We start from the raw sequence: 25,586 nt of genomic DNA on the forward strand, positions 1-25,586 counted from the left end.
AATTACTACCAAAAACTATTTCAAAATTCAAGAGCCACCAGACCAGCAAGCCGCATATATGTAACTGCATACGTACTTATACATATACAATGAATAAGGGCTGATTTACATACATACATACATACACACATGCACACGTATGTATATCGCCGGTAGATGCACTTTTGTCGAATGCTCTGTTGACATGTAAATGTAACTCAAAGCCAAAGTGTCATGGACAACTCATTAAATGGGAAACTTAATCGGTGCACTGCGCTTACTGCTACGGGCACTCCATTGATGAGTTTGCATTGGCCACATTCATTACCAGGTGCATTGAGACATAGATACGTTTGTGCATACTTGCTTGCTTGCATTTGTATAATTATGTGCACGCGTTCGCGGTAGAACGTGCCACAGGTGCATCTGCATATGCGCATGACGTCAGTAAATGCTTCAATACTTGATTTAATTCCTACGGAATGGATAATTGAAAAGTGTTCACTTCACAATTTCCAACAGCAATTTTTGAAAAGTGTATGTGTACCTTACTAATATGCGGCAATGCCAAGAAGTTGCTCGAAAAAATATCAAATTTCCATAGAAATCAAAAAATATCGGTTGATCAGCATATGTCGTTCTCAAAATACAATCAACAACTTTGCGTAAAATGAAAAAAAAAATTGTTAAGGCGCCAGCAAACAAAAGCTGCAATTGTGGAATTAACACACAAAATTGTGGCGCAAATAACAGGAGAAACGAAATGTTGATTTCAGACTCATACAGATACCTACATACAGAAGTACGTATGTACATACGGCGCGGAAGCAAAAAAGGACTCGTTGTGCTCGTGTCATTTCATTTCCGGTGGCAGTAGATGACTGCCATGAGCCAAAAAGGAGAAAAAACACCGGCAGAGAAACAAAAAAATTAAGCAGCTGCAAAGTGGCGGAAAGCAACTACTTCCTAAAATATGCACATATCCATACATAAAATTATGGGTTTAGGTGTGTATGCATGTATATACAGGGTAGCGTGAAATTGATATATTTCTCTACTAAACAATCTTGTCTATAAATTGCTTTGATTTTGAGGTTTTGCTACATTTTGGGCTCTTTCAATTATGGATAATATGATTACAAAATCACTGCAATACTATCCAAAAGAAGACGTTTTTAGAATTGAAAACGTACCTTATTTAGAGTTTTTCCCCATAAGGGAACAGGAGAAACGGATAAGATGTGCAGGCAACTGCAGGTTGTTCCAATAACGGTTGCCCTTGTAAAATTAATCATCGCGAACTCTACGTGAAAAGGCCTAAAGTATGCCTAAATTAAGTATAAATAAAAGGTCTTTCAAAGAGGCGCCTGGATGTTGTTTTTTTAATAAAACATACAAAAATTTGGATTCGCGTCTACAGGTTAAGTCCGCCAAATAGTCGATTCCTGAATGCGTAATTTTTGGGAATGTCAAGTTATCGATGTTTAAGGTTGTACTGCCACACTTTGCGCTACAACCGCAAAATTCTCAACAGACCGTCCGGTTTATTGTCTGTCCGTCCGTTTTCTATCCTCGACAGACCCAGCTTATTGAAATTCGTCCAACAACTTTTGAATTATCGACTCATTTTGATGATTATTATATAAGTATAAAAAAATTTGGGATATTTTGCTCAATAATTTTTATAATAAGTTTGAGTACCATAATTTTAACGCTCTCTTGACAAATGTCAAAACTGACATAAAAAAAGGTACAGTTTAAGAATTATTCACATCTAGGCGTCACTTTTGAAAGACCCTTTACAATATAATATATCCCTATATAAATAACTAGCAACCCGCCCAGCTTCGCACGGGTATAAAATATATACCCTATGTCACTCACTGAAAAAATGATTAAAATCGATCCAGTAGTTTTGGCTTATTCATTATTGCCCGTGGCCCGCACGCGTTAAATTTGGAGTAAAACAATTCCCCTTTCTTTATAGCATGAAGATTTCCTGCTATCTTTGGGATATCTAAATTCATACCCTACATTTTTGCATATTAACTTTTTGCATTTTTACATATGTATTTATTTTATTTTTACAACAATTACTATGTTACAGAATGTCTTTATATACAACGTTCATAGCCTTCTTGTCATTAGACAATACAAACATGTTTTCTCTAGAGGTTACTCTTGAAAGAGCGACATACAGTTGGCCATGTAAAAAACAGTCAACACTCAAATCTAAGCCTGCAACGTTGAAGGTTTGACCCTGAGATTTATTAATGGTCATTGCAAAAGATGTATTTACCGGAAATTGTAAGCGTTTAAATTGGAATGGTAGATCCGATGGTATCAGAGGGATTCGGGGAATCAATACATCTTCTCCGGTACCACATCCTGTGAGTATTGTGCACTCTATTATGAAAGTTTTCAGTGATTTTACCAGCAAACGCGTGCCATTGCAAAGTTTAGGCGGATTTAGGTTTCCTAATAAAATAACAGGACAACCTATTTTCAGCTCCATTTTGTGAGGAGGGAGTCCAGACGGACGGGTTCAAAGAATTTAGAAATTCTGTAGGAAATTGAACAGCTTCTTCCAAATCGAGAACAGTATCGACCGAGTAGTATATTTTCGTCGGAGCATCAATCTTTGAAATAATCAAGTTATTTACTTTATCTACTTGTTCGTTAGTTGGTGACAGAATAGCTCTTTCTTTAAACCAAGATATTGTCTTATAACTTATGTTATCAATGTCTGGATAGACTATCATAGTCTATCAAAACACAAAGGTTTTCTAGGTTAATCCTTCCCTCACTTTGTGTTAATTCTCCATTGCCAACTTTTAGCAGCATCTCTGGAAATAGCCTGTTCTCATATGAAGATGACGAAATCCTCATATTAGTTTTAAGCTCTAATTTATTGACATACGACTAAAGGTGGGATCTTTTTAGCGAAGCATTTATTTCGTCAGCACGTGTTCCTCGAGTCACAACTGGTAGGATTTGACGGAAATCTCCTGAGAACAGAATTGTACATCCAACCATAGGTGCATTTTTGTTGCGCAAATCGCGCGTTGTCCTATCCAGTGCTTCCACAGACGTCTTGTTTGACATGGTAGCTTCGTCCCAGACTATTAATGAGCAGTCACGCATCAATTTTCCTGTATTGCTCTGTCTAGAAACACTACAGACGCTGTTATCATCATCGGTGGCGATTTTCAGCGGGTGCTTCATTGTAGAGTGTGTGGTTCGGCCTCTTTCCAAAAGAGTAGCGGCAATGCCGGATGACGCAACAGCTAACGCAATTTTTCCGGTAGATCTCAATTACTAATTACTGTTGTAATATCTTGAAAAATATTGTTTTTAATTATATGCTGTAAAGAGCCATATACATACATAGATCTATATGAAAACAACAATGTATTTAAGGTATTTAATTGGATAAGGATTAATGTTGTACCCATTTGTTGAAATCGCTTCGAAAATAAGCTATTAGTTGTCGTAAAAAGTAAATGACAAAAAATGTTATTGTATGGAATTGATAGCAAACTAAACGCGCTCCGAATCAATAAAAACTATTCAAAAACTGTATTTTAATTATGTGCGATTTACTAATGTAGAACCTGAAAATAGCGTTTTATTTCGCTGTAAAATTGTATGTACATATAATTACATGGAATTCAGTACATACATAGATACATATGTACATATGTCTGAAATGAAATAATGCGAGCGATTCGTAAATACATACATACATACGTCACCATACGATGTAATTCAACATTAATGAGGTGTGGTGAGATTATCGCTTAACGCCTGTTGCTTCATTCGGTTGACAGCGAACACACACACAAACAGCTTTTTTTGGAAAAAGAGCTGCTTTTGTTTAAACAATTTTGGTTAAATAACAAATAAATCAATTTTTTTTTTTGATGCAGAACGAAAGTAAATATTTCAAAGTTAAACTTCAAGAAAGTTTCATTTTAATTGGTTGATTCGTTTATGATTTATGGCCGTGAAAACAAAAAAATTATGTTTTTTTGCCACATTTTGACCGATTGCCACGCCCCCTTTATATATTTCTTCACATTATATAGATATAAACCTTCCTCTTCAATCAATCTATCTTTAAAAAAAACCGCATCAAAATCCGTTGCGTAGTTTTAAAGATTTAAGCGTATAAGGGGACATAGGGACAGAAAAAGCGACTTTGTTTTATAATATGTAGTGATATATATATAAATAATATATAAAATATATATATATAATATATAAGTATACTTGGAAGCACTGCCACTTGCGAGCTAAACGGCTAAAAACAGAGTCGCCGGACTATTGCTAAATTTTTGCAGCTTTTACATACAAATATTTCCCTTAGCGAGCACAGAAGTAGTGAAACGAAAGCGGCTATTGTATTTTTTGGGAGTGATTTTTCCCCATTGAGTTTCTAATATTACAGAAACACATGTCCATTATTATGTTAACCGCCCTGCATACTGCCCAAATACCACTTTTGAGCACTAAAAGGCGACAAAACCTCTCCATTGGGACAAAACATATTAAAATTCGACTACAATGGGAGACTAGTAAATATGTATTTAATTGTATAATCTGCAGATCTAACTCACATTGCCTCTGTTTGTATAGAGCTATCTTATGATCAGAAGTAGCGGAATGGGTTTATGGGGGAGTACCCGGCTTCGAAATCTGTCGTGACATGAATCAACAAATAATAGAAAAGGTTTTTTTAATATCTCTTCGGAAGGCAATGACAAATCTCCGAGAGTATTTCTGTCATGGATAAGCTTCTCATAAAAAACCATCTGCCGTTCGGAGGTGGCATAAAACTGTAGGTCCCACCATTTGCGGAACGCCATTAAGACAAACACCACAAATTAGGGAAAGAACTCTGATGAACATAAACAATTATTACATACATATACAATCCGTCAAATGGAAGCGTGACCGTTAAAATTCAAACTTAGAATTACATTATAAAAAACAAAAAAAAAAAAATGTTAAAAGGTATACGCTTTTCGCAGTATGCGTTGTGCAATTTGTGAGTTTTGGGCGAAATTTAGAACGTGTACATTGTTTTTACAAAAGTAGTTCGGCGTATGAAAAACTATTTGAAGCAGTGTTCTTATGTGCACACCCTAAAGATCCGAAAATATCACGTGCATCTGCAACAAAATATTTGAAGAAGTCGAAGACGTTCATAAATCCAAGGACATGATTCGTTGATGTGCAGAAAATCTCAAATTCCGGAAATTGAAAAAAACCGTTGCCCTCATGTATCACACATTGAAAACATGGGCATGGACTAAGGCAATTTCAGAACGGAATTGGGCAAACGTAATATTCACGAATGAAACTGGTGTACTGCTGATAATCGACAACTTCCATGAAGTGTTAAGTACCCAGTTAAGGTTCATTTTTGTGTTTGCTTCACCGCAAAAGTGTTTAACCAATTATTTGTGTGTACCGGCAATTTGAATGCAGTTTTGATGATTAGAATTTACCAAAAAGGCATATTACCACCATCTTCAAAGATGCTTGTAATAATTAGACATCCTTGGGTTTTACAAGATGACAACGATCCCAATCATCGAAGGTACAGTGGAAACAGCAAAATGGTTGCCTGATGCCAAACCTATTAAAAATGTAGCTATGCAAAAACTCAAAGGAAGACAATTTTGAATCGTCAAAGAGTTATGCGGCAGATTCGGAGCCGCTTTCCTCCACAACTTGCGCTGAAATTAACACAAAGAATGACTCTAACAAGAAGATGTTGAAGACTGTACTTGTATATGCGTTAGTATTTCTACATGCGAGGTTGTTCAATAAGTTTTGCGGTTCGATATGAAAAACTCTTTATTATTCAGTTTAGTCTCCCTGAACGTCAAGATACTTTTTCCAAGGATACTTGATTCCAATATATGAGTTTCATCCTGAAGTGAGAGTTCGGAAAGGCTATAAAATACGCTTCCACAGCTGTTATGAATTTGTTTAGGTTAGGAAACAGATGGAAGACACTAGGGGCCAAACCTGGTGAATACGGTGGGTGTGCCAACAATTCGAACTTTGATTCATGATATTTGGCCATTATAAAAATGTTCTTGTGACACGGTGCATTTTTGTTTGTTTTGCAAACTGGGTATTTTTCACGAATTTTAGCTGGCCTAATAGGTTACAATAAAATTCAGAATTTATTATTTTACCAGTTCGTAAGTAATCCACAAACAAAATTACTTCTGCATCACAAAAAAGTATGCTAACAAGCACAAAATCCACTTTATCGTTTCGAAAACGCTCTAAATGTTGCTGAGAAAGTACCATTCGAATGTGTTTTGTTTCATTGTTAGCGAATGCGGCACCCATTGCGGACACAGCTGTGTGAAACCCAATACTTCAGTCCAAATATTTTTAATCACTGGACGATTTTCCAATACGATGTCCTGTATATTTTCTACGATTTCTGGTGCTGTTGTTGATGTTTTTGGATGTCCTTGATGCGCTAATTCATGGCGAAAAGTCCTTATACGCTTTCAACATTCGGTCATAAATTTCCTTTGCTTTTGAACCTACCAAAAAAAAAAAAAAAACTCAATCACTGCGCTATATTTGAATTTTTCCATTGTAGAAAATACTGTGACACATCAATGTTAAACGGCTTGTAAACAAAGAATGAATTGACAGGATGAAATGAAACTTCATATCCCCTTACATGAAGAGTGCATCAATATTAAAACAAAAAATAGGCTACTAGTATCGCCCTCGCAATTCAGGCACTGGATTCGGCTACAATAACCTCTGAACTGGTGGAACGAAGTAGGAATAGCCTTGCTACCTGGACTGAAAACGTTATGGCCCACCTACAACCTCAAACCATCGTCAACATTGACAAACATGAAACGACGGGACGAACTCGAACTCCAAACTTATTGAACAACCTAGTATATGGATTAACTTTAATGCAAAAGTACCAAAAAATAGTTACTGCCCACAAAAATGGCAAAAATGTTGCACACCCTGTAGATATGTAAGTCTACCAATACATGCGTGTACATACATATGCCCATATGCACATTTTTTCGTCCATATGCATATGCAGAATTTAACGTAAAACTTTGCTACATACTATTTTCCAACACGATTCCTTTGTGTGACTTTAAGTAAATAGTCAAACATTTATGTATGCGAATATGTGCAGCCCTAAACAATAAGTATGCAAACCGCCTTCATTGATCCTTAAAAACTCACCTTCTCTTTGTGTTTTCTCAATACGAGTGTTCCATATTGCTGCCATTTCAATCAAAATCAATGCGAACTTGTTCCTTTGTCTTGAACAAATTTGATTTAAGAGTTCGTAATTTCAAATTTAACAATTCTGGGGTATGTATTTGTTATTGTGCAGACGGATTTTTTTCGTTAACATCATTCTGTCGTCTCATAGTAAATCAGAATCAAGGAGATTTTTATTTTTGTGGCCTTCCGTATTTTTTATAATTCTCCCATTATCGCATTGCTAAGCTGTGCTCAACTTCTTTGCATAACGACAAGCTGTGCTATCAAGCGCTATCCACACGCTGCCATCGGCATGCGCACACTTGCAAACACACATATGCAATATGTATATACATATATAGGTATGTACTTATGATACATATGCATATGCTCATGAGTCAACAGGAAGACATGTAAAGGTGCAAACGAGCTTCCGTTTCCAATCTGTGTTCGTTGTCGGCGCTGTCAGTTTTTTCAAATATCGAATTTAAATTTTCATTTGCTTTTGTCGTCCTGCCACGCGCTGCTTTGTTTTGCATAAAATTTGTGAAGGCGAATCTGTGCAAGGTGATATCAGTGGAAACAGCTGATTTATTCGCCTTGGTACAGAGTGTCAAAAATATGTGTTCGGTTTAGTGTTTCGAAGTGGAAATATTATTTTGAATAAAATTTTAATGTAATTAAAAAAAGATTAAAAGGTTTTGTGTGCGAAAAAAAGGAAATATGAGTTTGACATTTGTGTACAAAAATCAGAATAAAATACATGTAACGTTTTCTTTTGTACTACCTTGAATGAATACGCCTTAAAATATGTTTTATTCTGTTTCTGTTGTATTTATTTTATAAAATGTTAATATATGTACACATGGTAGAAAAAGTCTGCGTTCACCCACTGTTATAAAGTATTAAAATAATTTAACGTGTTTATCTTAAAACTCTCAGTTATTTCTTTCCACTTATTTCAAAGAAAATTATTCGTAGAGGGTATGAACAAAATTTTTTGGAGTTTGAACTGCGTCGTGTTCAGATAACGGGATTGTAGTACAGTTACTTAAATAGGCTGAGCAGAAAAAGTGTGCGTTCATTTCGAATAGTGACGATTATTTGCATGGCAATTACGTTAAATTTAATTTTAAATCATTCATGTAGTTGACGCGGTTAAGAACAAATCTAAAGAGGGAAAAATTGATATTAGAAATACATTTTTTGTTACTATGAACCAAAGGCGAAAAGAAATAGATATTGGTGAAAGGAAAATCATTGTAAGTTTGTGGCAAAGTAGTAAGAGCTACCGGGAAATCGCGAAAATTGTTGGGAGACAATACTCCTCGGTCCAAAGAGTGATAAACAACTTCAAGCAAACGAATTGTTTGGAGTCTAAGCCTCGTTCTGGGCGTCCAAAAAAACTGACGGAAAGAGAAGAACGCAACATAACTATTCTTGTGAAGTCTAATCCACGACTAACAGCAAGCCAACTTTCAAAAGACATAGAAGTAAAATACCAAAAGAAAGTACATCCAGATACAGTAAGAAAAATTCTAAAAAGAATCGGGTTTCACGGCAGAGTGGCCCGAAAACCCTTCATATCGCGAGTAAATCGACTTAAGCGGATGGCTTTCGCCAAGGAATACGTAAACAAGCCACCTAAGTTTTGGAATAGTGTGATATTTTCAGATGAGAGCAAGTTTTGCATTTTCGGGATAAAAGGTCGTAAAATTATTTGGAGGAAAAACGGAACGGCACTTGGAAAGCAAAATCTGGTACCTACGGTAAAGCATGGGGGAGGAGGTGCCATGGTATGGGGGTGTATGGCTAGTTCGGGCGTTGGAAATATACAGTTTATTGAGTCGATAATGAACAAACATGATTATCTCGATATTTTAAAAACGAATTTGAGAGAAAGTGCAATCAAACTGGGACTCGGTGAAAGATTTCTTTTCCAACAGGACAACGACCCGAAACACACAGCAGAGATTGTTAGGTTGTGGTTGTTGTATAATGTTCCAAAACAACTTCGCGCACCCCCACAATCACCTGACCTTAACCCCATTGAGCACTTATGGGACGTTCTAGAAAAAAAAATACGAGAGCGTACAATAACTAGCAAGGAAATGCTTAAGAACGCGCTGAAAGAGGAATGGGAAGCCATAAGTCCAGAAATAACAGCCAAACTAGTTGGATCAATGAAAAGACGCCTTCTAGAAGTCATAAAAAGGCGTGGATATCCAACTAGCTATTAATTTTAAAACATTTCTATGATCTTAAGCCTTTCATTTTATTATTATTGAAGTGAACGCAAACTTTTTCCGTTTGGTTTGAATGGCCTTTTTAATTTTATGTGATTTCATTTTAAATTTGATTTTGTTATTGGTAGCGAAATATGTGTGATAGTTACGTTTAAGTGAACTAAATAAAACTCATTAAAAAAAATTTCTGAAATATTTATTGTTTTGAACTTTTTCTAATCCAAAGAATATTTGCATAGGTGAACGCAGACTTTTTCTACTATGTGTATGTACATACGTATGTAGGTTCGATAACCAATATCATTGTAAAACCTAGTAAGTATGTCCGTATCATGATTAAATTATTAAAGGTTTTTGTTTTTATTTTTTGGGGCGGCGAGGTAGGGTTAATAATGCCTTCATGCACCAACGACCGTCAACCCCGGGACTGCTCCCGCATTGCTTTGAGGTACACGTCCAAAACGGCGTCCTAAGAAGAACACTTTCGCTTACTCACACCGCGTTCAGGGTCCCCTGTTTCGAAAAACATTTGCACTTTGCTCTTCAGCATAAGTTTACATTTCACGCCTCTTTTTTCGGATAATATCCCCAAATCTGCGACGGCATTCCATTTTTCTTTGCATGTCATCATTTCCTCGGCTATTTCTTCAAGTATACATACACCAAATAGTTCGATTCAGACCTGTTTCTTGTGTTCCACGCATCGCATTCGAAAAATGCATCATCGCATTCAATATCTCTATTTTGGTAGGTTCACCTTTCCCATTCGCCACAAATACTTGCGAAAGGACCCCTCTCCGGACGACAATTGTGTAAGGCAATAGTTAACTTCACCGTGCTTTCTTTCTACCCACCTTTTTAAATGGGGTATTAGTCTCGCTGTCCATCATGTGTAAGCGTTTGGATTCTAATGTCGGAGAAAACTTGGCCCTGAGATTTTTGCCTCCTATCTCCGTTTGCCCTATTGGGTTAGAAGATATATAGGCGAACCGGCCCATATTTCGTCGAACCCATTAAAAGTTTTAGCTTGCTCTGAGTTGGACCTCCAAGGCTTGTCATGAGCTTACTTAGCTTGAAAATGGAAAAAATAAATGCGTTTTGCTAAATATTGTAGCAAACATTTTTTTCATTTAAATGGAAAATAACTGCGAACGCTTTAAATATTTGGATGTAAATAAGATACATATTTTATTTCATATATACATAAGTACATTATATTGCGTGAAATTTCGGCACGTAATTGCAGAAGCGTCTGACTTTCTAAATAATCAAAAATCATGAAAATCGGTTGTGAAATAACAAAACTGTCAAATCTCTTCTGTAAAAATGCTGTAACTCCCTCAACTTTGCTCTGATAACATATGTATAACCTTTCACTAAAAGTGCTATAACTCGTTCAGCTTTGCTCTGATTAACGTGAAATTTCAAAATTGAAAATTTGAAAATGGGGTTCCAACTCGTCTTATATCCCTTTTATCTCCCCGACTTGGCTCCCTCGGATCCCTTGGACTAATATTTGTTCCTCAATTTGCAGAAATGGCTGACTGTAGAAACAATGGCTATTTTTCAGCCTTGGGCAAGTCCTATTATTCGAAAGTGATCAACAAACTAGAGCGTTGGACAAAGTGTATAAGCCTAAATCGATACTACTTTGAAAAATAAAAAGAATTTACCCCAAACAATTAAGTAGTTTTTATTTTTGCACGGTCTTTTCAAACAACCCTCGTATAACCGCTGAAATGAGAAGATTAGTAGGGGAATAAGCAACCAAAAATGTGCTTAATCTTTGTAAATAGTATTTGTAATAACAAGAGAATTTTGCTCATTTTATTATTTAATATTAAAAAAAAATTGAGTAAACAACTTTTTTGTTAATTTTTTAATCTCTTTTCTGTTTCTTATAGCTTGAGTAGATGCCTCTATGTTCGGCAAGAAATAGGGTCTCAAGCCACGTGTCGTACTTTAGATGTACAACTTAGTGGTTCTGCCAATTTTGACATTTGGTTCCCTAGTTTGGTGAGTAGCCCTTCGGATGGGCTATAACACCACTAAATTAAAGAGTGCAGAGGACTGCAGTTATTGGCATCACTGGGGCGTGTAGAGCATGCCCAACTGCCGCTCTTAACGTAATTCTGCACTTACTTCCTGTTGATCGTCAAGTTCAATCCCTTGCTGCTCAGAGTGCTATTAGGTTGAGGGAGGTTGGCCTCCGGAGGCAATCTCTTGTAGGACATGGTAGCATTTTGAGGCAGATTTCTCCTTTCTTCTTTGTACTTCGCACAGATCTCTCCATCCCCAAATAGCGGTGATAGCGGTGTTCAACAGTTATTGGGTCATCGGAACTCATGCGAAGAAGCTTGGACTTCCGTACAACCCCCATTGCAGAAGCTGTGGGTATCCTGCAGAAACAGACTGTTGAACACTTTGCCAATGTTTGGCGGCTGAACGCTTGAGATGCCTCAATGTGCTTCTTGGGGATAGCTTGAGGCAATTATCTAGCCTAGGTCCCTTTTCTCTCCTCCTCTATATCAACAGCACTGGATGACTGTAGATGGTTTTTCTTCCTTTAAGTTTTGTAATTTTTCGCAAGTAGTGGTCGGAATTCAGAGAGAACGTAAGTTCGAATCTCGGTGAAACACCAAAATTAACAAAAAGTTTTTTCTAATAGCGGTCGCCCCTCGGCTGGCAATGGCAAACCTCCGAGTGTATTTCTGCCCTGAAAAAGCTCCTTATAAAAAATATCTGCCATTCGGAGTCGGCTGGAAACTGTAGGTCCCTCCATTTGTTGAACAACATCAAGATGCACGCCACAAATAGGAAGAGAAGCTTGTCCAAACACCTAAAAAGGATATACGCAACAATCATAAAATAAAATAAAAGTGGTCTACATTATAAAAGTTATGGTATCAAAACGTCACTAGCTACCTGTATTGTACCCGTGGTAGTCTGGTCATCTAACTTACCTACCTACCTTTACTCATTGTGCCAAAGAAGCAGTAGTGAACTCGTTACTATCGTCAAATGTGATAAGAGCGATGATGTGCACTTTCGGCTGTGGAAACTCTGCCTCTCGTCATGATTTGTGGAATTTTGCACATGCCCGAACTGGACAGCTTAGGACTAGTCTTTTGATTAGAGTTCCTTAGATTTTACAACAGGATATGCATTTACATACCTACGTACAATGTACGCATATTTGTAGGTGTAAGTGCACCCATGCGTGCATTTTAACTTGGCAAAAATCTAAGGGAAATCGTAAGGTAGCCTTGTGCTAGTCAGTGGAATGTTAGAAATGTTGATGCTGCCTGGTCAATGGTCAATTTGATAGCCATTTATTTTGATTGCTATGCTATAGGTTTTGCCAAGCAGCGATGGTGCGAATACGTAAAAAATTTATGTGAAAATGTTCAACCAAGTCAGAACTCACGTTCAAGGATATATGACGGCCGATTGTGCTACTCGCATTATCGTTGCAGCTGCAGCTGAAGGTATCCACTTATGCAGCTTTCAGGCGTATATTTGATTTCCAAAATTTTTATTCCTTTTGCAACTCATTTCAAAGTTTTAATGATTGCAGTTGCAATATCTTTGTTCTTGCTTGGCATTTTTGCTTGCATATAAAAATGAACTGTGTTCATGATAGCTTGAACTCAGGATAGGAAATTCATAGTTTTCGACACGCTTAAATTCCGATTCTTTGAACTTTCTGTAAATTCGCAAAGAAAACGTTTAAATGCATTGTACATATGTATATCCATGCATATCTACGTGTTTGTTGGATACGTTGTATGCGTGTACGTGATGATGCGTACCATACCAGGATGCATTGCTTTAACAATTTATTTGGTAGAATAGCAGCTATTAGGAATTGATAGAAGAAAAGCGTTAAAGTTCTGTGGGAAGATATTTGTTGTACTGAAGTTCCCATCAGAATAATGAAAGTTTTGACAATCGAATATTACTTGAGTCATATTCTTAACCATATATGTTGTTACCAAGGCGCATTCATTAAAGGTGGTGGCACTAGACCAACAACAATGTTTTGTACGCTTGACTGTCAAAGCAAAGTATTGGGAAACTAGATAAACAAATAGTGATTTCGTCTTGTTTCATTCAGAGCTGACAGCCACATGGACACGGCGGGAGGAAAAAAAAAACAAATCAGCTGATTTACCGATACCACCTTTAATAGATTCTCCTTGGTATGCTCTTTTGAAGAGCAGAAAAAAGACTGTTGGGTTAGAGGTGGCACTTCTATTTATTCTAATTTTCACCCAAGCACGTTCGAAATTTTATTGCAAAGCCTGTCCAGATTACAAATGGCTGTCACAATAAAACTGTTATACAGATCAGTCAGAAAATTAGTGTGAGTATTTTTTTTTTCTTAAATATCTTTTGACAAGCAAAATGTTTCTAATTTTCACTCACTTACATACCTATCCGCCCTTGAACCTTTATATATTAATAGTTATGTGCACAAATGCGCAATAAGGAACTTAGTTTCAGCAAATAAAACCCATATTCTGAACGTTACCGCCATTATTCCCAAGCACTTTTTTAGTTTTCTATAACTTTTGACTATTTAACTTCGAGCGAATTCATAATATAATTGCTTTAATTTGACTGCATAGTTACGTTACGTTAGAAAACAAATTGCAATATGCATAGATGCTTTCCTTAGGGGAGGCAATACGCGGCAGTTAGGTATGTGTGCATAGTTGAATGAATGAAATACTCAACCTTTGCGGAAATACATCAACCACAAATAATAGCTAGCAAAGTTTAAAAAGCAATTTGTCGATTGGCGAAGCGGTTCTTTAGATGTTGAATAGCTGAATAAAACAAAACAAATCAATCATTTTGAAAGTGGCACTTCCACACAGCTATGCAGTGGAACCAACATACATCTTTAAGTAATAATGTGGGTAAAATATATCGACTATTATGGGTTTTTGTTGTTTTTTTTGTTATTTGGTTGGGTCAAATTTACAGGACTATAATTACGAGAATATACATGAAATTGCGTTGAAAGGCAAACCGGCGGAAACAATGCGAGTGATTGAAAAATAGTTGATGATGAGGGCAATTAGAGGACGTAAACTGTAAGGAATCTAAGAATATTCCTAATTTCGGTTAAACAAATGTAATCAAGCGCACAGTAGCGTTGTGGGATTTGCCGCTGCGTTCACAAGTTTTTGAACGAAATGTTTAATGCGTCGGCCGTTTTGCTATTTGTGTTGATATTTTACTTAGAGAAGAAAGCATATGAGGCATATGTCATACCATGCATACTCTTATAAATGTAAGTGCACAAAAACATATTTTTTTGTAGTTGTGAAGGTGGCACAAAGCATTGAAAGCCGAAAAGTGTGGGATTTGCCTTTCGGCTCAGCGCACTAAAACACCCTGCCCTGTTTCCCTCCTTCCGTAGAACTGCCATTAGGTATTACTTCGCAGAGGGGCAGTCGCCAATTGTAGTATATAGTAGCGCTCGACGCAGCTTAATTAATGGTGATTTCTTTTCTTGCAACAATTCCGTATTCATTTCGACTTGCTCCAGAGCTCAAGCTGTTATATTATCTTGATCGTGGAATATATTCGAAAACCCAAAATCTAAGTTTATTCCTCGAAAATGATATTATTGCCTTCAAAGTAGTCCCCATCCAGCTCTCGAAACATTTATGTATAACCATACATTTTTCATTTGCTTCCTACGCGTTTCCCGCAGTGGTTTCTGACCGAATCGAACATAAAAAAATCGCAGAGTGGCGTATTCGAAGAATATGACGGCTCTTGGGTGGTATTCGTTTCGTTCTTGGTAAAAAATTTGCTTTTAATGATGTACTGTGGGACGGTGCGTTATCACGGTACAAAATCCACGAGTTGCTTTACCAATAATCTTTTTTTTTGGCGAATTCTTTCACGGAAACGTCTCACAACGCATAAGTGCGAGGACGATTTACTTAAGATGTGGTATTCAGACAAAATAAGAAAAAAACAGAACTCAAATCAGTTGACTTAGACCGTCACCTGACGGTTGTTCTGAGAAATTTTTAATCTGACTAGGTCCCAAAAAGTAAGCGTGAGCGTTGTTCAGCTGAGTTTCGTTTATCTTTGTCCCAAGTTTGTCTAAATAGTTGTACGATAACTTTAATTATTACAAAAAAAATGAAAGTAAGTCGTTCTATTTCGCTAAACTGGATATATACTTTGTGGAAGCGTTCAAGTTTCCTTATTCTATTCTCATATGAAATATGAAACATTTTTACAGTCGACATACAATGAGGTGACATTTTTTTCGAAAAAGGAAACACTATAAGATAGGGTTTGGCACGGAGCAAAACACGTACTAATTTTGTTTGCCTCAAGCCTAATATCCTCCAGACTTTCTACCTTTAGTGGCCTCCCAATCTTGACACTGGAGTCCCCTCTTTCAATTGAAAACTGCGGAGAGACAACAAAAAAAAAAAAAAAAATGTTTGGCGTCCTCAACAAGATCCTCGCACAGAAGTATACTATATAAGTACGGGGAGAGTAACGAAAGTCCGGTACTTTCTATTTTTTTGAAAAATTTTAAAATGCTAGACTGAACATTTCTCTGTGGATGACAAGCCTCGTCAGAGGCTCTTATGTATTTGTGGCTCTGGTGAGGCGAAACATTTACGGACATCCACGAAATACACACATATGGGAGTAATTTAGGCTTGAGTGCTATGACAGTATCGCGAATGATTTACGTTACAATATCGCATAATGATTTGTATTACACAAGGAAATTTGCTCGACTCAAATTTTGAATGGGAGTTAAAAAGAAGCTAGAGTAAATTTTGCTCAATATTTTTTAATGAAAATCGAAAACGGAGAGTCTAGCATCTTTAATACGATCATAACATGTGCTTGATTTTTTAAGTATGACCCGGAAACCAAACAACAGTTCATGGTATGGATCCCGAAAGAAGCAAATCCACATGTGAAAGCCAGGCAGCAAAAGTCAGCAACAAAAGTAATGATCTGGCATTGAAGAAATTCGTCCACCGCCATGTTCTCCGGATCAGGCGCCGTGTGATTTCTGGTTATTTCCAAAAATTAACAAAAATTTCTGAGGAAGAGCCCTTGGTAGCAATGAAGAGATAAAATTAATGGGGGTTATGTGGAGAAGATAAAAAATAAATGTATCCTTTTTTCAATTCAATTAACCAAACTTTTGTTAGTCCCTCCATAGGTACATATATATATATTTTGCTAAACATAAGTATAAGTATTTGCTGTGTCCATATCCCATCAGTATTAGGATCAAGGGGAAATCCATACGCCATATCGATCTGTCCAATGAACAAGTTACCCGTTTCCAATACTCGTACATATGTATAGTATAAACTGTCTAGTGAGGTGGTTTCCCTCGAAATGAAGATTAGTCAATAAAGTTAGAAACCATTTGCTGAATATAAATCAAACTTTATACTACTTCACCTTATATATGCGTAGAATAAAACATGAGGCTCAAATTTGGCTTCTACTTCGCTTATTTATTTATTTCAAGTCTTTGGTCTAACAGAACCTTACAGACTAGGAACAATTTTCTAAAATTAAAAATTATGTGAAAGCAGGGCAGACTTAAATACACAAGTTAATATATCTTTATAGGATAAAGAACGAATTTAAATTGAATGATATCCATATTGAAAATAGGCGGAATCCGCCAATAACCACACCAGCCTCCCATATACACATATATAAGTATAATATAATATAATTGGCGTGTACACCCTTTTTGGGTGTTTGGCCAAGCTCCACCTGCTATTAGTGGTGTGCGTCTTGATGTTGTTTCACAAATGGAGGGACTTGCAGTTTTAAGCTGACTCCGAACGGCAGATATTTTTTATGAGTAGCTTTTTCATGGCAGAAATACACTCGGAGGTTTGACATTGCCTGCCGAGGGACACCGTATAGTAATATTAGCTTTACTATAGCTGAGTAGCACCAATACATTATAGGAGGAGATAGACCCCATGTAACCCCCAGCATCTTTTTATATGCTTATAGTGCGTTGCTGGCGTTTTTCTTTCTCTCTAATATATTGTACTTCCATGATAGTTTACTATCCAAAATTACTCCATGGTACTTTGTGTGGTTTTTAAGAGTCAGTTGCACCATTAATGTCTAGAAATACTCCTAAAGCATATTCCTTGTACTCTAGAGCTTTCTCTATAACTAACGCAGTCTCTGTGGATCTGCCTTTAGTTAATGCGTGTTGTGCCTTAGCGTTTTCAGAAGAAATGAGGTCAAACTGATGGGCCTGTATTCCTTTGAGAGTATCGGATTGTTCTTATCCGCTTTCGGCATAAATACAACCCTTGCTTCTCTCCAGATAGCAGGGATATAGTTAAGCCTCAGGCATCCTGTGTATATCGCTTTTAGCCATGGTACCAAAAGATCGTTCATCATTTGGAGCGTGGCTGGAAAAAATCGGTCTATGCCAGGCGATTTAAAAGGGTCAAATGTGTTTAATGCCCATTCAATTTTTTGGATTGTGATGTAGATGAAACAGTGTAAGTAATTAAATAATTCGTATAACTCCACATAAATCGATAGCGAAACTTAATATGCGTTTTTCTCAAAACTATGTTTTTTGAACTGGTGATCACTGTAACTTAAAGCCGCTTGATAGATTTGAATAAAATTTGTACCGCTTTTGAAAAACATAAAAAACTCGTGTCTTATCGAAGGATCCTTTTTTCAAAAATTTCGATTTTTATAAACAATTAATTCTCGGTTTTTTTCTCGAAAATCTGAAAAACATTTCCTGAGGTCGCCATATTGTGAATTTTGAAAGCAAAAACTTCGATCAGGCATAAGATTATCTATTAATAAAACTAATTTCTCTTGCCCGATTGAGTTGAGATGAATCTCCAAGAGCTTGTGAGGGACTTCCGGAGAAACAGGCTCCACACAAACAGCGATAACTTTTACAATTATTAATTTTTTGTTTTTAAATTTTGTTAAACTTAAGTCGAAGCATGATGCATTAAAGCGATATTTTAATTTTCTTAAAATAAAGCAATTGATTAGCAAAAAAAATTATTGAAAATCATCATTTTTTCGAGCCTCTGACTATCCCTAACCCTTATGGGCTATGGGTAAGCAAAGGGTTTTCCAATAACAGGTGTTAGGTGTTAAACAGGAGAGATGATAAACGATTTTTTATGGCCGGAATTGGATGGTATTGATCTGGACCACGTTTATTTTCAACAAGACGGCGCTACGTGCCACACAAGCAACGATACCATTGATCTTTTACGGGAAAGTTTCCGGACAGTGTTATCTCTCGAAGAGGTGATCACAATTGGCCACCGAGATTTTGTGATTTAACAACTTGTGACTTCTTGTGACTGGGGCCACGTGAAAGAGAAGGTCTATGCCAACAGTCCAGGGCCGATTTAAGACCTCAACGATGTCAAAGATGGAATTCGTGCGGCACTTTGCAATTCGGTTATGGAAAATTTCATGAAAAGAATATTGTCCTGTAAGCGCGGTGGTGGTGGTCATTTGCCAGATGTTATTTTCCACTACTAACCTCATACCGTCCTCTTTATAATGGAATAAACATCCGATCATTTATATTAAAAAATAACACTTTTCTTTGAATATCAAAATAGCACCTCTTATTGGAAAACCCTTTATAATATAATTGGACCATCAAATTTTCATCGAGACAAAGCGAATTTATAAAGATCTTTTGAACGCGTTCTATTCTCTTACTACAGATTATAGAGATGCATTCCATATTGGATTTAGAAAGAAAGTTTTGATGCCGTATTTTCCTCCTAATAGATCTTTAACACCGTTTTAGCAAAAATGGAAAGAGTGTAGCTCGGCTTTTATGGGAAAACATTTTTTAATTATTTTGGTTTTATTTTGATAATAGGAAGACATCCTTATATATCATATTAGTTTGGGTAAAGTGTCAGTAAATGAACACTCTGTGCGTTAAGATTTCCATAATATAAAAATAACAGTAACTCACAAAAACCAAAAATTTACCTTTATCAACTTTTACCTACCCATTTTAATTGGCGAGATACACTCACACTCACCCATACAAATTGTGTCGAGCTAGTTAGTAGAAATCTCTGCTGACACCCGCCACGAAGTCATGCTGTTTTTGCCTGTTGGCACAATGCTAAAACATAAACGCCGGAGGTCTACCTTCAACGACAGACACCAGAGAAAGAACAGACAAACAAATATAGTGAGAATGAAAATAATGACATTATCACCCACATGTAGGACGACTGGTCAGTAGTCGGCAGCGGTGGCTGTGGCGGCGTCAGTTAAAGCAATGGTATGCCGACCAGTCGGCCGACAGTCAAGTGAAGATGCCAGTAAGTCGGTCATCCAGCGCTGGTTTCTCGCCTTTAATGTCAACTTCATATACTTTTTTTGGCTTCTTTTTGTCTTCCTGCCCTTTTTTGTAGGTGCATATGTATAGGTATGTACATGCATCTGTGTTTAGCTGGCTTATTTATGCAATAATAAATTGTGCGTGTCACAAACAAATGATAAACACTTTTGTGTGCTCGCCGACACGCTCTATAAATCTCAGATAAAGCCAGTTACTGGCCGTTGTCCTTTTTTTGAACTGTAGGTCAGTGTGATCTACTGAGTTTTTTGCACCAATTGCATACTTGTAATGTATGTAACATACTCGTACATACATATGTATGTGTTTGCGCGATTTGTGCGACTTGGTGTGTCAATGGTTATGTGCGGAAAATTTAGGTCAATCCTTGTTTATCAGTAATTTGTGTTGGCTTGCGGCATACTTTTGATCTCCATTTTACACATTTACACTTGCAAATATGTGAATTGTATGTGTATGCAAGTATGTGTGATACCTTTGGCATTGCAGGATATGTGTGACATTAAAGGGCATTTTACAAAAATACCAAATCGAGCAGAGTGACCACACTGAATTTGAGGATACATCTTGTGACATACGTGCATTAGACTTTCTGTGTGTTCCATTGTTGACATCACAAACTGTGGGAGTTAACAATTTAATTCCATGAATTGAGCGGTAGGAGAAGCAATGATAAGAAAAGTCGGAAGTTCAAAGAGGAACTCTTTTTCCTGAACATGCCACCTAAGAATGCAATAATTGTTGAAAATATTTGTCATTATTGTTAAAAGACGCATTACTACACTTTACCCAAATCGATTTATGCACATAACATTTACGAAAAACCCTGGAATCGTGCTGGGTTGTCAGCGTAAAATGAACTAGGAATAACTGTAGCTGTAGCGCCTCAATTTTATAGCGGAAGAACCTTATTCGCCTTAAACCGAACGCTCCAAGTGAAATTATGTGAATACCACGCATGACACGAAAGTCTTCACAGAAACCTCCACCACTTATTATTATTATTATTATTATTGGGGATAGAGCACTACGACTTTGTTTTCTTCAAAGACATAGAAAATGTCATTAAATCTCTTCGGCCCAGATGGGACATATGTGTACCATATAAAGTTTAAGCTTGGCTTAAAGTTTCAAATTTAATTTATTTATTACTTAAATAATCTGCTCCAATCAAAAAATGTAGTTTCACATTGCTGTTCGACAGCCCGGTCGACAGAGTTAATATTTAGTATCACTTTGTTGGTTCCCCGGTCATTCTGGAGTGAAGGGAAACGAAAGAGTGGATGCGTTTGCAAGGAAAGACTCTGAGCTTGACCTTCAGCGTGTGGTCGAGGACATAAGCATTCCTCTAAACGAACTGTACACTGCGCTTGACTTGAGCGTAATCGCGGAAACCAAATGTAAGGTGGCCTCTGACTACGAAACTGAATCTTAAAAGGACAAAATGTCTGCTTGGATTCATCAGGTCAACTACCAGCGTCCTCACAGGTGTTATAACAGGGCACTCGTACTATTGGCACCAAGTAGAATAGGTGTACCTCACAGTGACTCCTGCTAGAGTTGTGGAGATAAAGAAGAAATTGAGTCGGTACAACACCTAACCTGTAAATGTCTTGCACTTCAAAGAAATTGTGCCAAATATCTTGGCGATTATTTCTTTGAAGACCTGGCAAATTTGCAAAATGTATAACCTTCTTAAAGAGATCTAATTACTTTAAGCAACTTAGTTAGGGGATGGAAATCAAATGCAGGTATCACGATGGACCTCGGGGTCACCGAGTGTCTAGTCTTAGAGAAGCATCCTGGATAACCTAACCTAGTATCTTTCCTAAGTTTTCGGAATTCATTGTGCCGTTTCCTGTTAAATGCCCTGTGTTGCCATTCTTATGCGTTTGGGCACCCTTTAAATCACTTCTCAATTACTTACATATGTGCCTTGGAGTTTCGTTCTCCATATCCTAATCTAAATATTTTTTAAGAATAAATGCCCAGCCAAAGTCCTGCTAGAAATAGAATAATAGTTCTTAGATAGGCTCACGCAATCCTTACAACGTTTTCGGTTGTAAAACCCCAAAAATACTGGGAATCTGGTGAATTGTGTAGTGTAGTTCTCTAGAAGTTTATTTCTCTTATTTTGTCAGGGTGGATAGTGCACTCTTGTTTATTCTGGGTTAGAACTATTGATGCCTTAAGATTACCACATCATTTTTAGCGCAAATAGTGAGATTGCGAATCCGTTCCGTTCTTTGGGTGAATTCAATTTCTTCCTTCGGCAAGGCTGTACCTGGACTATTTAGACCTTCGAAATAATGGTTCCCTAAAAATCTCAGCACCTTCCTCGGAGTGTGGGAGATTCACACAGGAAACTCTAAACATACCCTACTTCTTCTTCATCTCTATAATTTTGCAAGAAATAGTTATGTAGGACTCCGAACATGACAATCATATCATCAATAATCGATTACCTCGTTAGTATTCCCGTAGAGAGCCATATATTCGCTTCTAAGAGACTCATTAAGTTCCGTGTTTTTCGCTAATCGAACGCTTGCCAAAGTAAAGCGATACTCTATAGGCATTCAGATTAAACCAGATTCATTGTCATCTACCCATTTATCGAAATACAGCCATGTCCCAGGACCCAGCGTTGCTTGAGACTATGCTATCGAAGGCACTGTACGGAACTTCGACATTCTTGAAACCATTTCTTTATCGACCCAAAGTCTTTGATCGCATCTCGACTGTCTACCAAAAAACGAGTTTTAAAGAAGGGAGCTTTTTAGAAAGCAGAAAATCACATTCATGGAAATGAATGTATCGACCAGATCCATGTCAAGACTAATTAGAGAGGATTTCCACATGGATGCCTTCGAAGGCGAAACGACAAAATCTACGCTAAAATTTTTACGACGGAAGATTTATAATTTTTGCAAATGGCGTTGTACATCAATCGTATTTGACACCTACTAGAAAAATAGCTGCAGTTTACAAGAAATGGAGCGCGTAAAGCTCAAATAAGGAATTCCATCACTCAAAATCCTTTGTTTTTTTCATTTATACCATTTGTCTTATTTAAGTCACATTAAGTTTTATATCCTCTACAGGTGTTTGCCTCGCTGGTCACAATGCCAGCATAGGTTTAGTGATTTCATCTTAATCCTTATATATATATATTAGGGCGGGTCGATTTAAAAATCGCTCATTGCTCTGTGAAAATCGTATTCTAGGGATCAAAATAAGAAACTTTGCCGAAGGAACCATACCTCAAAACGAATTCTGATGTCCCCCAATTTAGGTCGAACGAAAAATCCCACTTTGACCCATTTAGAGTGCTCCAATCGAGTCCAAATGTATGACCGACCCCCACTAACTTTGGACGGCCGATCCACCCTTGCCAGTGGCACACCCCCTGGAACTCCCCTGGGGGGTTCCCCATATAATCATTTCAAAATATCACCATTTTTGGCCTTTACATGAGAAAAGAAACTAAAAAGCTCGACCCAAATTGGGGGACATCAGAATTCGTTTTAGAGGTATGGCTCCTTCGGCAAAGTTTCTTATTTTGATCCCTAGAATATGATTTTCACAGAGCAATGGGCGATTTTTTTGCCTCCCCCAAATCGACCCGGCCTAATGTATATGTATAAAAATAATTTTTTATGTTATTTTTACAAACATAAGCACATGCAATGAGTTAAAACTAATGTGATTCCGAATTATTCACTTCTTTTATTAATGAAACTACTGGATTAAAAAAACATCGCTTGTTTACTGTTTGGTCCCTTTAAAATGTTCGTTACGGTTTCGGATCGGCTCCGCCAGAAATTGGCCGAAGCTCGATTCGGATTGACCTCAAAAATCGATGTTGGGCCGTTCTCAATTAATTATTTTCTAAGGTATTGCATTTTTATAATTTGAATATTTGCGCTTTCGATTCTTAACGGAGGAAACCGGTTTAGGAGGCCAAAATTTTGGTGTTTTTCGAGAATTTTTTGAACAAGGAAGGAATAACCAGAAATTGTTTAAGTTTAGAGGATATTTTATTTATATTTTTAGGTACACTTCTAAATTTTTTTGAAGCTATTTTCGCGGGAGATAGTGGCATTAGAGCGTGCTGTCCAAGGACGATTGCCAAGACACTCTTGCTGGTAGGAATTCCTGAAGTTGCAATTTTCCTCTGAAATCAACAGCAATTTTTTTTTATTAACAACATATTTTCTAAGAATATGAACCTAATTGTGGTAAAAAAATATTGAAAATTGCATGCTTTTGAAGCGCTTGAACATAAAGTTTTTTTTTTGTACCATATTTTTTCATATAGTTTACTTAAAAAACCACATTTTAAATAAAAACATAATAAGAATTATGTTCCCATAAATTGGAATTGAATAAAGAAAAAATCCCGAAAAATTTTAGAACGATTGCTCGATATCTTTTTAAGCTAGAATGCCCACCATTTGAAAAAAACTCGTTTCGAGAAAAACGCGTTTGAAATAAAGCATCGTATCGTAAGCGCTACGGGGCCGAACCAACGGGCGCTTACTTAAGTGCTCATAGGATCGGGAATAATACGAATTGAGCTTTAAAGTTTTTACCACACATTCTTGAGTAGTTATACTAACCATTTATGCAATAAAAAAATCGACTTTTTGATCGATCTAAACCGGTTTCCCCCATAAATTATTATTATTTTTAATGCGAACACGTTAATTATAAACAAATTAAATTATTGAAATATTTCTTATTACACTATACTTTACTACTGTCAAGTTTTTACAAATATAACATTCTGTATGCAAGTAATTGCAACACTGTTTGCGAAATTCGAACACGCTTTTTTCGCTCACCTGTTGGCAGAATTCAAATTGAAAATACTCTGCCGTAGATGATTCGCAATCATTGATAAAACCAATTAGAACAAAATTCATTTTCCAGTTTAGTTGTGATAACTTGATTTATTTCCTTCGTAATCACATACATATGTTCGTATGTAAGTAGCACTTAAATTACAAATCAGTTGTGCAAGAAATATAAACAAAGGATCATTACAATCTAACTAATGGCGCAAATAATGAGTGAGTACATCGTAAGCTGCTTTGCTTTTCTAGCTTTTATCAAGTAGTATGGATTGTGCATTTATGAATGGTGGTATGTATGTATGTATTTAAGTTCATCGAACATTGCGCCGTTATTCTGCTTGCGCATTTGTTGTAATTTTGATTTTGTAGCCCAACAACTATTCACCGAGTCAGTTATCTCACTCTGCAGCATTGCGAGAGGGACTATTTATGTTTTGCCTATAGGGTGACTCATCTATTTTTGCATATGATTTCGATTATGTGTTAGCCAGCATATTCGAAATTGTGCTTTAATTCGCCGTTAAAGTTTATTTTATGTTTCTTTAATATCTAGATTTTTCATGTATCTTAAACGTTAGTACCACAAACTGTTGTAAAAAAAAAGGATCGATAAAACCTAATTTTAAATTTAATTTAATTCATAGAAATCAACCTGATAGAAATAAAAATATATTAAATCGCAGGTTAAAATAAGTAAGGAAGTGCTTAATTTGTTCGGAACCGAACTTTATTTACCCGTGCATATTTTATTAAAATCTAGTTTGGGCTAATTGTTAATTTTTGGAATCAAAGAAACTATGCATATAA

The 25,586-nt window shown here is 36.6% G+C and overlaps 1 protein-coding gene across 3 annotated transcripts in view; it reads left to right on the top strand.

The window, feature by feature from the left end:
* The window catches only part of LOC128859605 (protein rhomboid), an 89,023-nt gene that overhangs the window by 28,731 nt on the left and 34,706 nt on the right, over positions 1-25,586 (top strand). Inside the window, exon 1 of one of the 3 annotated variants that reach the window (XM_054096547.1) lies at positions 24,774-24,995. The exons of 1 other annotated variant lie outside the window; for it this stretch is intronic. The gene's annotated coding sequence lies outside the window, so the exon portion shown is untranslated. Of the gene's footprint in view, positions 1-24,773; positions 24,996-25,282; positions 25,473-25,586 lie in introns of those variants that run through there. One more of the 3 variants, XM_054096550.1, reaches the window with a different exon arrangement.

The sequence above is a fragment of the Anastrepha ludens genome, chromosome 4 (assembly GCF_028408465.1).
Source record: "Anastrepha ludens isolate Willacy chromosome 4, idAnaLude1.1, whole genome shotgun sequence".
NCBI lineage: Eukaryota > Metazoa > Arthropoda > Insecta > Diptera > Tephritidae > Anastrepha > Anastrepha ludens.